The following is an 11,135-nucleotide window of genomic DNA, read 5'->3' on the forward strand; positions in this document are numbered from 1 at the left end:
AAAGAGGGAGCTCTTCTTAATATTTTGACACCAAAATCATGTCGATACACCTTACCGATTGCGAGTAAAGCCACCCACGCTTTAACTTGACAGACTGTATAGAAGTGTTGAACATAATGTAGAAATGTGAACATTTTTGAGATAATCGAGTGCGAAACACGAGATAAGTGATGAGAATGTGTTCCCTAGGGCCGAAAGAGCTTAAACAAAACAGATTTCAAAATCATTAAATTACAGTTGTCTATGCTCTGACCTTTACTTTTAAAAGGTATGTGTAAAAATAAGGGAAAATACGAAAATCGATTGTGCAGCGGAAAGTAAATAAATTATCGAGCGCGAAGCGCGACATAAAAATATCATCAAGCGCAAAGCGTGAGAATCAACATTAGTGCACCCCAAGCGCGCTTAAACTTGCGTGCGAAGCTCTTTTAACAAAATAAAATTCACACTCACCAAATTACCATGGTCGATGCTATGACCTTTTATCGTAAAAGTTTTCTGCACAAATGTGGGAAAAATACAAAGGCCGAGCGTGAACCGCGAGATAAATACATAATCGAGCGCGAAACACGAGAACCAACAGTTGAGCGCCCCAGGCACGCTCAAACTTTGGAGCGAAGCGAGCCGCGTGCACGGTGCGCGATGAGAATGTGCCCGCGCAGCAAACAGATTTTTTTTTGTTTCTGTGTTGAAATTTTTCGCTGCTCCAATGAAAAATAAATTATTTCAACAAAATGAAATAAAAATTTGAAAACGAAACTGAGCTCGATCTGGGTTTTTTTATTGATTCTCGATAAAAAAATTTTTCTTTTGAAACAAAACAAACCAACCTTATTGCGATTTTCATCACGAACTGAAGAATGGTATTTCAACTGTAAATGATACTTAATAAAGTGTGGTTTAATGTTTAGAACAAAACAATAAGATTTTAATAATACAATGAGATTTAAAAATAATCAAAAAATGCTTCTTTCCAGAATATGAAACATCCCGTGCAGAAATTGCCCAACGAGTTATTTCCGAGTTCCGATCTGGGCCCGATCGGATTTTCCACATGTGGCCCCAAGGGGGCAGATGATGTGGCTCGCATCTAGGCCACGTCAGATCGTGTTAGGTTAGACAAGATTATGTAAAGTTTTCATTATTGTCGTAATATTGTTTTTCTTTCATAGAACTTAAAATGCCAAAAGACAAAAGGAATAAATTAATTGTTAGTGAGATTTCTTATATCCGCAATAAGACAAAGGTAAGCTTTAATTCGCTATAATCAACATCGCAATTCATTTTTATCTTCTGAAGATTTCCAGCAATGTATTCGAGAAAGCGTCGTCATTTTTAACGCATTTACTATTTATGTGAATAAAAAAATGTTTTCCAGCTTTTTAGAATTTTATATTTTGTTGCTGATATTATGAAAATAGAGATTACCTTATACCAAATGTATTAATTTTCAGATTAGTAACATTATAGATTAAATGCTTTTTATATTTTCTCGAACATAACCTCACTTTCTAAATCTAACTCCACGTGCCCCATGTGCATGAGTCAAACAAAAATTATTGTTATTTTACTAATTTTAGAAATAAAATATTATAGGGGCCATATCTGGGCCAAATCGGGTCTCCATTTTGGATGCCCAAATCTGGGCCCAGTCGGGTAGGACGTTTCATTTATGGTCTGGCGCTAGACCGATTACCCTATCGGGTCCACATTTTTCCTAATCAGCGCCACACTAAAATTACTGCACGGGATCTTCTTCATACATGAAAAAGTGCAAAAATCCATTTTGTCCATCCTAAAAACAAAAATTTAATTTATAAAACAGATAAAGTGAGTTAAAAAATGTGAGTGCCATTTCAATGAAACACTACACAAAACTGTTTGAAGTTGGGATAAAAAAAATCGAGGTTTCTGAGCAAGTGTATAAAATTAACATTTTTACTCTGTAATTCCTTCCCGTTGGAAATTGTAGCATGGGAAAGAACTATTACAAGGAGTAAATTTAAGATAAAGTGTATGCGAGTTGTGAATATTTCATGTAGAAAAACAGAAGAGTCCCCATTCTGTAAATGTACATAGAACTCAGTTATAAAAATATGATAACTATGATTACTCCGGCACACAAAAAAAATTAGTCTGTCCGACAGACTACACTAGCATATCTATATGTTTTTGGGGTCGCTGAATTGGAATCCGGAGTCCAAATAACCAAGTTGGCTCGTATTTTTCTGAAAAACGAAAAAAAAGACGTAACATCGACAAAAACAGCGATTTTTCAGGTATATTTTTGCAAAAAAAAATATATATTTTCTCGCCTGGTGGACTTAACCAACATATTTATATGTCTTTCAGGTCGCTGAATTCGAATGTAAGGCCCAAATAACCAATTTGGCTCATAATTTTTCGAAAATCGCAAAAATAGACGTAAAATCGGCGATTACAGCGATTTTTCTTGTACACTTTTTAAACAAAAAAATTTTTCATGTTCGGTGGTCTAAATCAGCATATCCTTATATTTTTGGGGTCGCTGGATCCGAATCCGGGGTCAAAATAATCTAGTTGGCTTATATTTTATCAAAAATGCAAAAATAGAGGTAAAATCGACGAAAACAGCGGATCCTTATGTTTACTGGGTCACTGATTCTGAATCCGTAATTCAAATGACCCAGTTGGCTCATATTTTATCGAAAACCCCAAAATTAGACATAAGATCGACGAAAACCTTTAAACCTTTACCTTCCTTGACTGGGATTGTGGTTCACTGTAGATTCCCTTTGCGTCTCAAGTTTCGGGTTTTTTAATTTGCGTTAGTCTCCTTGCATGGCAATAGCAGGATTTTTTGTAATGAAATTTTATTTACTTTTAGCGTTACACAGGAACAAGGAAGTGGACGTAGTAAATTCTGTTCCCTGGGGGGTGCTTTATTACCGGGTTGTCCCCTTGCCTCTCCCGCTTATAGGGTTCTTTTATTTTTTATTTTTCTTTATATCGCTTGTATCGAACTATTTTGTCCTCAAAAGACCTAAGTAGTCGGTTTCGCTTTCGTTTGGTACCTTGATTGACTTGATCTCGTATTCAACTCCAACAGTATCAGCCATCATGTTGATATCCTAACATCCCTGATATCGTCTCTTCATCAATTTTATATCCTGATGGAAACGTTCGCCTTACACTTCACTAAAGTCTCCCAGGTTGCCTGGAAACTTATTTATATGCGAATGAAGAAAATATTAGCCAACCGGGTTATTTGATCCCCGGATTCAGGATCAGTAACCCAAAAAACATAAGGATATGCTGGATAAGTCCACCGGGGATGAAGATATATTTTTTTTTGCAAAAATATGCACGAAAACCCGCTGTTTTCAATTTTACCACTATTTTGCATTTTTCGATCAAATATGAGCCAACTGGGTTATTTTTACACCGGATTCGGATTCAGCGACCCACAAAACGTAAATATATGCTGATTTAGACCACCGGGCATTAAAAATTTTTATGTCGCAAAAGTATACAAGAAAAATCGCTGCATCTGCCGATTTTACGTCTATTTTTGCGAATTTCGAAAAAGTATGAGGCGAGAAAATATATTTTTTTTGTGCAAAAATATACCTTAAAAATCGCTGTTTTTGTCGATTTTACGTCTATTTTTTCGTTTTTCAGAAAAATACGAGCCAACTTGGTTATTTGGACACCGGATTCGAATTCAGCGACCCCAAAAACATATTGACATGCTAGTGTAGTCTGTCGGACAGACCACTTTTTTGTGTGCCGGTGTTATTAACACAACGAATCCCGCACATAAAAATTGCATTCAAATCTCGTGGGTAAAGAACCGCTATCATAAATCCAAGTAAATTGTTTTCGTACTCTCCTACAAAAATAATGAAAGTAAAACAGAATTTTCTATCCAATTCTCTACCAGGGCTGCAATTTCTTTTATAAATGTCGGTCGATCAAATTTAAAAGTTAATCAAACTAATTATGAAACAAAATGTAATCTACAGTGTTAGACATTTCTGTAGGAATTTTTTGAAACACGTGACTAAAGCTTGGTACAGTAATCATTTAAATATAACTAAATAGAAACGGAGATTTCAGAAGCGACAACTGCATAAAACTTTAAGTTACGTATGTTTCAGAAAATTCTATTAAAATTTAGAGAATTTGTTATTGGTACAGGAAATTAAAATTTCAAGAAATTAAAAAAATGTTTCGGTTCAGTAATGCAAAAATAAAGTACATATGTAGTCAATAGTTATCTAGATAATATAGATTATAGTGAAACAATATGAATAAAGTCAATATAGACGAATTAGTATGTATCCATACAAATTATCCAAACAAATCTCTATGACAAATTCCACCTGCTATAGTTTTCGCAGTTGGACAGCAGCATTGTATCGAATGTTTGAACAAAAGCCATGCTTTAGGATAATAATTTTTTTTGCACATTCAGTACACAGGTGTATATGATATAACCTAGATACATACATAGTTGATTGCATAAACTTGGTTTACTTTGTCTTGCTATATTTATATTGCCTTCACAAGAAGACGCATCTTTAAAGGTTGGACTCGTTGGTCAAAAACGACGTCACCGCACAAAGGACAAACCACGCCGAGCAGACAGGTAGTGCGCAAAGTAGCTGCTGCGCGCACTTTTTTCTGTTACCATTCGAGATTTTAGAAAACTATTTGTAATTTTCAGACTGAGTTTCGTTTCCAGCAACCTACTTTCGTAGATTTCAGTAATCATAGTAACCTAAATATGACGGAATTTCCCAAACATTTCTAATAGCATAGGAATTTCAATAATAAAATAAAATTGTGGACGATAAAAATGGTCGTCATACAGCTACATAATAATATAAATCCTAACGAGCAACAATTAATTAATTAGAGAAAATTTTATATACAAACACTGCGTTGCGTGCCCACAATACATACCATGATATACGTCCCTTCCATGTCTTCAAAAAAGTTCATTTTGAACCATGAAATTGAAATTAATTTCTCCATAGTCGTTATTCATAAAAATCAGGATTTTTCGAATTAAATTTAGATTCCAATAACTACATTAATGACAATTATGAGTTTTAAAAAATTGATAAAATATGCATCATGCATTTATCTAGTAATGGGGGTAAGCTGATCATGAATTGTTTGGATCGCCAATTTTGATGCTTACGATATTTTCATTATCTTGAAGTTCATTAGACTGATTATAATAGAAGTTGATTGTTTATAAATAATAGGCAAATAATATGATGTTAATGCAAAGAGTCCGAGAATATTTCACGACTCTTGAACTATCTTTTCACTATAACGAAGGTTGTACAAAATTTTCAGAAATGTGTGGAATATCCTAAAGTCTTTGAAGGTAAAGTAAAATTTCGAATACTATACAACTGCATATCAAATTCGTGGGAACCTATTACAATAATTAAACGAGTTGACGTTTCAATTACAACAAAATTTCAGATAAATAAATGAATAGTCCATGAATTATTTTGTTTCATTAGAGAAGTTCATAATAAGGCAGAAAGTAATTTTCAGAGTGTATATTGAATTTCTTGCTGACTGATTGACAAGAGTGAAAGACAGATGAACTGAAGAGAGGAATTCCCGAAAGAGTACCTTATGCATCTCTTTCATAACAACGAGCATTGGGAAGATGCCCATAACTTAGCACCCTGTATGGATAATGGAATGAGAGGACATCTTTTCTGTTCTTTTTAGCGTTTTAGTACAAGTTTCGCTGAAATCACTCACCAGGGCGGTCTTATATTGAAGTCGTCTTCCGCATTTCTCCTTTACCGCTAGCAAGCACCCCTTGTCTAAGATTCTTAAGACAGGATGTATGTATGTATGTACGTAGCGCATACTCATACACTTTAACATAATCAAAGCAAGGTCTGGTCTTCACTTTTATTGTTTTCCCTCCATTTACTTTTCCAGTTACGCGATGCTAATCTCAATTACTTCGTTACACGATGGTGACATTATACTGGAATACATCGCCTTCTTGTGTAACTCAATCTGCGCATTTTCCTCTGAGATGAATATTATATGCATTTTATTCGGAATCATAAATACCACTCCATCTCCTAGCTCTTTCTTGCCCAATCCACCTCTCTCACAATGGCTATTTATTCCTATCCCTAAGGCCTTCATAATTCGCTTAAAAATCCATTCTCTCCTATCTTTCCTCATTCCAAAACTCGCGCCTGATCTCACAATCAAATCAGAGGAAAGCCGTCTGAACCGCGCCAGATCAGAGTTCAGACGGCCTAGTACGGATGACCCTTTCATTATGATGAGATAAAAACAAATTAAAAAGAATAAAATTAGTTAATTTATCAGTAATAAATCAAATATTTAGATGTGTACAAGAGTACAATAACTCTCAATTGAAATGAAAGACATTAACCGTTTAACATAACGAAGCTAATGCAGCATATTGAAACTCGAATTATTAATATATGGGCAAATGTTTATTTTTTTAGCTGGCCCTAATCCTCTAAGAACGGAAAGGCAGCGCGAAGCGACAGGTTTAATGTATTTTGAGAAAATGTTAGGTATAACTACAATTTTTAGCTGAAAGGTTCGCCTTACGATGACGAGTGTGCAAAAGCACTTGCACGTTGCCAGACGATTATCTTAAGCATAAAGTGATAGCTAAGCGAATGAAAATAGGGAATAATTTGAGAAAAGTATTGTTATAAGTATATAGCCTTGAACCCAATTTTTATGCATTGTTTGTGCATCATATAATCACATGCAAAAAGCCAGACGAAAAAGTGGCACATAAAACCCTGCCAGAGTCAAATGAAGTACGCGCGTCGCCTAATAAGATAAGGTATAGTCTTGAAATAAGAAAAATATTGATTTCACAGTAAAAAGTTCTAAACAAGGTTGGACCACTCCAAAAGGTGCAAAATTACGTATGCATTAAATTTGTTGAGAAAGTTGATAGATTTCGAGAAAATATCGATTATTCGTAAAGAAAATTTTATTTGACTGTTTATATTTACCAACTTATTTACATTTTTTAATTCACATACTTTGACGCTTGGTTGAGTTCACGCGACCCGTGTAGCACTCTGGGCCGGAGCTATCCGACTTTAAAGACTCCTAGAGGATTTTTTTTCTAATTTATGGCACGGTACTATAATACGTACGTATTAGCTTCTGCGTACCTAGGATGGAACGAGTCTTTTATTTTTGCGTGTTTTCATTATAAATAAAAATAAGTAAAAGATAAATAACCAAAAACAAATAATTTAGTAGATTCATAAAAAATATTTAGCTAAATCGGCTATTTTTGATTCGGATAAACGGAAAAAGTATACCATAGATTAAATAAAATATTGGTGCAAATACAGAAAATGCAATAATTAATTTAATCAAGATATTTTTTGTCTCTACAAAATACGCATGATTAAAGAAAATCAAGTTTCTTTATTCATTCAGGCGTGACAAAATAAAAGCGGAACGAGTTATCATGAGTTAGTTCCCACCCACTGCCAGCCCCAAAATCGGCGCTATAGAAGAGTTTCACTATCTTCTGCTATCTCGAATACTGGGTGTAAAAAATGCATTACTGTCTTCATGAAAATCATTATAATGCAATTTTAAAATAAAATATGATAAATTGTCGGTTTTTAGAATAGAGGTTACGTATGTAACTTAAAAAAGTGAAGAAATATAAATAAATGCGCCAAAAAAGGTAAGTCTAATTCTGTTTTTAAATCTTTCATTATAACAAATTAAGTGCACATATCAACGCAATCGAACCCAAGTTTATTTTAATTTAATTTTCAAATTTAAAACCAGTATTCATGTTGTTCTAATGATAATATTAATAGTCACAGCTGTAGTGATTTTTAGACGCAGGTTTTTTCTGTAGCTACAATGGATTTAAATTGGGTTTTAACCTAAAGTGAAACCAGTTTCTTTCAGTATTAAAATTGTCTACCATAATAGGGGTTTAAGGCTTACGTCACAAACAAATTTCATAATAGTAGTCATTGTAAAAAAAATTTTAATATAAATAATTAAAATTCGGGAAGAACACTTTTATTAAATGAATGCCCTCAAAACATTCAAAGTAAAAAACAGATTAAATTTGTGAGAGATAAAAAAAATCGAAATAATTGATGCCATCATATTCTTGTATTCCTTACAAAAAACAGTTCGAATTAAAATTTATAACTAGTAGTAAAAGAACATTAAATCTACTACTTATAATTATTTTAGATTTTAATACTGGTAAAATTGCTCACTGGGCCTCGCTTTTCCTATAAGGTTGTTATAGAACAGTGGTTTCTCTCTATACATGACTCTGCTCCCTAACTAGCTGAAATCTATTTATAACTTAAATGAATACTCATGATAATATCATTAGATATGTTTATCAACAACATGCATAAGTCGCCAAAACCATATTTTCGGAGAATTTTCATGTTAATTAATCTATAGGTACATGCCGCAGAGGGTTGTTATTCAAACCACATCCTTCACATCAATGCACATGAGTTTAAGGACCAAACCGCATCAGGTGGTAACTAACGATTTTCCCTAATAATTGTCATAATATTAAAGCAATTCCATATTAGTCATGAGAAAGTAATACTAATGTCAAATGTTTCAGTACTGCGTAGGTGATGTAATGAATTTCTGTAAAATAATGATTACAATTTATCTACTTAGTCTATATTATCTGTGCAGTATAATTTATTATGTATATCCAGAAACAAAAACATATAAATTCTTTTTATACTTTACTCATCCAATTTTAATTATTTGATCTACTTAATTACAATATAACAAACAGAAATATATTAGATAACTGAGATGAATTTTCTCTAACAAAGGAAAATCCATTTTATTGTCAAATCAGGAAATTAATATCTTTTATTACTATATCTTTATCATTATTATATTTTCCAATATAAAGAGGTTCGCTTTTCCATTTGTTGTCGTCCAAACGAAATTGAAAATTGTCGATTCATCATAATCTGAAGAATTAAAAATTTCACGACTTTAAATTTAAAAAGTTGGAGATTTCAACTGAATCGTTTTGAAAAATTTGATTCCTTATAGAGTTTGATAGTAAATATTTAAAGCTATCCATTGATTATATATTAATTTGAAAGCATATCCAATTTTTAAAAATTAAAATGCTTTGTTTAGCTCCTCAAAAGTGTTTAAATTTTGAGTAATTTTTCAATCGGAAGTTAAATGTCTCTCAATTTATTTAGATGCTTCAAATTAAATAGTTGGAAATACTCTTGGAATTTGAACAGTTTTTAGATTAGGATATCTTACCGAACACCATGATCCAATTCTTTCTAATTTGTAATATTATCATAAATAAAAAATATATTTTCAAATTTTACATCAATTTTGATACTTTTAATTTTTAAAAGCCTCTCAAATTGGACAACTTTAAAATCTATGATTAGTAAGCTTATGATTGTTGTGATTATTTTAATTGTGAATCCTTTATTAAAAATATGCATTTAACTTATTTAAGGTGTTTAATTTGAAAAAGCTCATTTAACTTTCGATGGCAATACTTATAAATTTTTACTTACAATTAGAATAAAATGCAAAGTTGTCTCTGGGTCATTATTATAACTAGAACTTTATTATACATTCGATTTCAATTAAAATGCAAGTAGTGCTTAAACTTCCAGAAGCAATCCGATTGGCTGATTGCGGCTTCAATTTCCCTGAAACTGTTATTCGAGATGGGCCTCTACTATAAAAGTCAACCTACATAGTAAGGTTATATTATCGTATCGTAGGAATGAGAAAATAAGTAGATCGCGCATAAAAAAGAAACTTAATTTAAACCGATTTCAGGCTAAAATTAAGTCTTGAAAATGTTTAGTTTTTCTGCTTCCCGTTTAAAAACGATAAATAATACTGACAACGCCACACGAAGATGTAAAATGAGGACCAATAAAAAGTGATATTTTTTTAATTAGAAATCTTAAAAAATGATAAAAAAATCACTAGGATGTACACTCAAACTAGAATTTGTACAAGGACTTTTTTCCAATGTCAATTTCCCCAATTTATATTTTTAGAGGAAACTTAAAAATAATTTAGAGCTTACTTGAAATGTTGTTCAGCAACCCGGGTCGGAGCAGTGTTCCGGAATAACCTTGTTATTGAAATAAGTAACACGGGAATTTCGGATCAACCTAAAAATTATATATATGTATATAAATAATTAAAAATTTGTCATAAGGACAACCGCAGGATTTCGCCGGGAGAGGGTGCTAATCTGAAAAATTGCACCCGCTTCCAGCGAAATCGCGGTAAAATTTCAGCCACAACCACGTCTCACAACTGTGAGATAGGTGGTTACAGTCTGTAAAGGAATCAATACGACGATCCAGCACAAGCCTCGTGCACCCTAAGAACACGGAGCGACCCAAGGACAACCGCCTTCTGCTTTTTTCCCGCAAGTCTTCTAGCATATTGTTGACACGCAGGGATGCTTTTTAGGCCATTAGCAAGTGAAAGCTTGGCACCTCCAAGAGCACCGATGATAAGGACGATCAGTTTAAAAGAATATTCCGGGTACAATCGTTGCAACTCCCTGATAAGGTCTCGATACCTCTCTTTCTTTTCATTATCCTAAGCTATGATGTTTTTGTCAGCTGCTGCCGAAAATTCGATAACGAACATGGTTCGCTTCTCGAAGTCAAGAAGAACCATGTCAGATCTCGAGTGAGCAACAGAAACAATTATCGAGAATATAAAGTTCCAGTGTATGCAGCACTTCCCATTCTCGACAATTGACTCAATTTCCCTAGGAGCATTTAGAGGAGGGATACTAAGGTGAATGCCGTAGGAGTGACAGAGATGGTAATAAAGCACTCTTAGTGCCGCATTGTGCCTTTGAATGTAGGTCCTTCCCGCGTGAGTTGGACAACTAGATAGTATATGAGCTAAATCCTCGGGGTGTGCATGGCACGCCCTGCAGTTATCATCGGGAATGTCTTGACTTAAAATGCGGCGACGGTATGTTAAGGTGAAAATGACACCGTCTTGGCATGCAAAAATGAAACCCTCTGTACCAGACTTCAATCCGGGCGATTTAAGGAAAGCAAACGTTA

General features: G+C 33.6%; 1 protein-coding gene and 1 long non-coding RNA gene across 4 annotated transcripts in view; one reads left to right on the top strand and one right to left on the bottom strand.

The window, feature by feature from the left end:
• The window catches only part of LOC117168972, a 22,053-nt gene extending 20,706 nt beyond the window's left edge, over positions 1-1,347 (top strand). Inside the window, exon 3 of the long non-coding RNA XR_004466594.1 lies at positions 978-1,347. This is a non-coding gene — a long non-coding RNA (uncharacterized LOC117168972). The remainder of the gene's footprint in view (positions 1-977) is intronic.
• The window catches only part of LOC117168968 (serine-rich adhesin for platelets-like), a 420,717-nt gene that overhangs the window by 396,784 nt on the left and 12,798 nt on the right, over positions 1-11,135 (bottom strand). The gene's annotated exons all lie outside the window — the stretch shown is intronic.

The sequence above is a fragment of the Belonocnema kinseyi genome, chromosome 3 (assembly GCF_010883055.1).
Source record: "Belonocnema kinseyi isolate 2016_QV_RU_SX_M_011 chromosome 3, B_treatae_v1, whole genome shotgun sequence".
NCBI lineage: Eukaryota > Metazoa > Arthropoda > Insecta > Hymenoptera > Cynipidae > Belonocnema > Belonocnema kinseyi.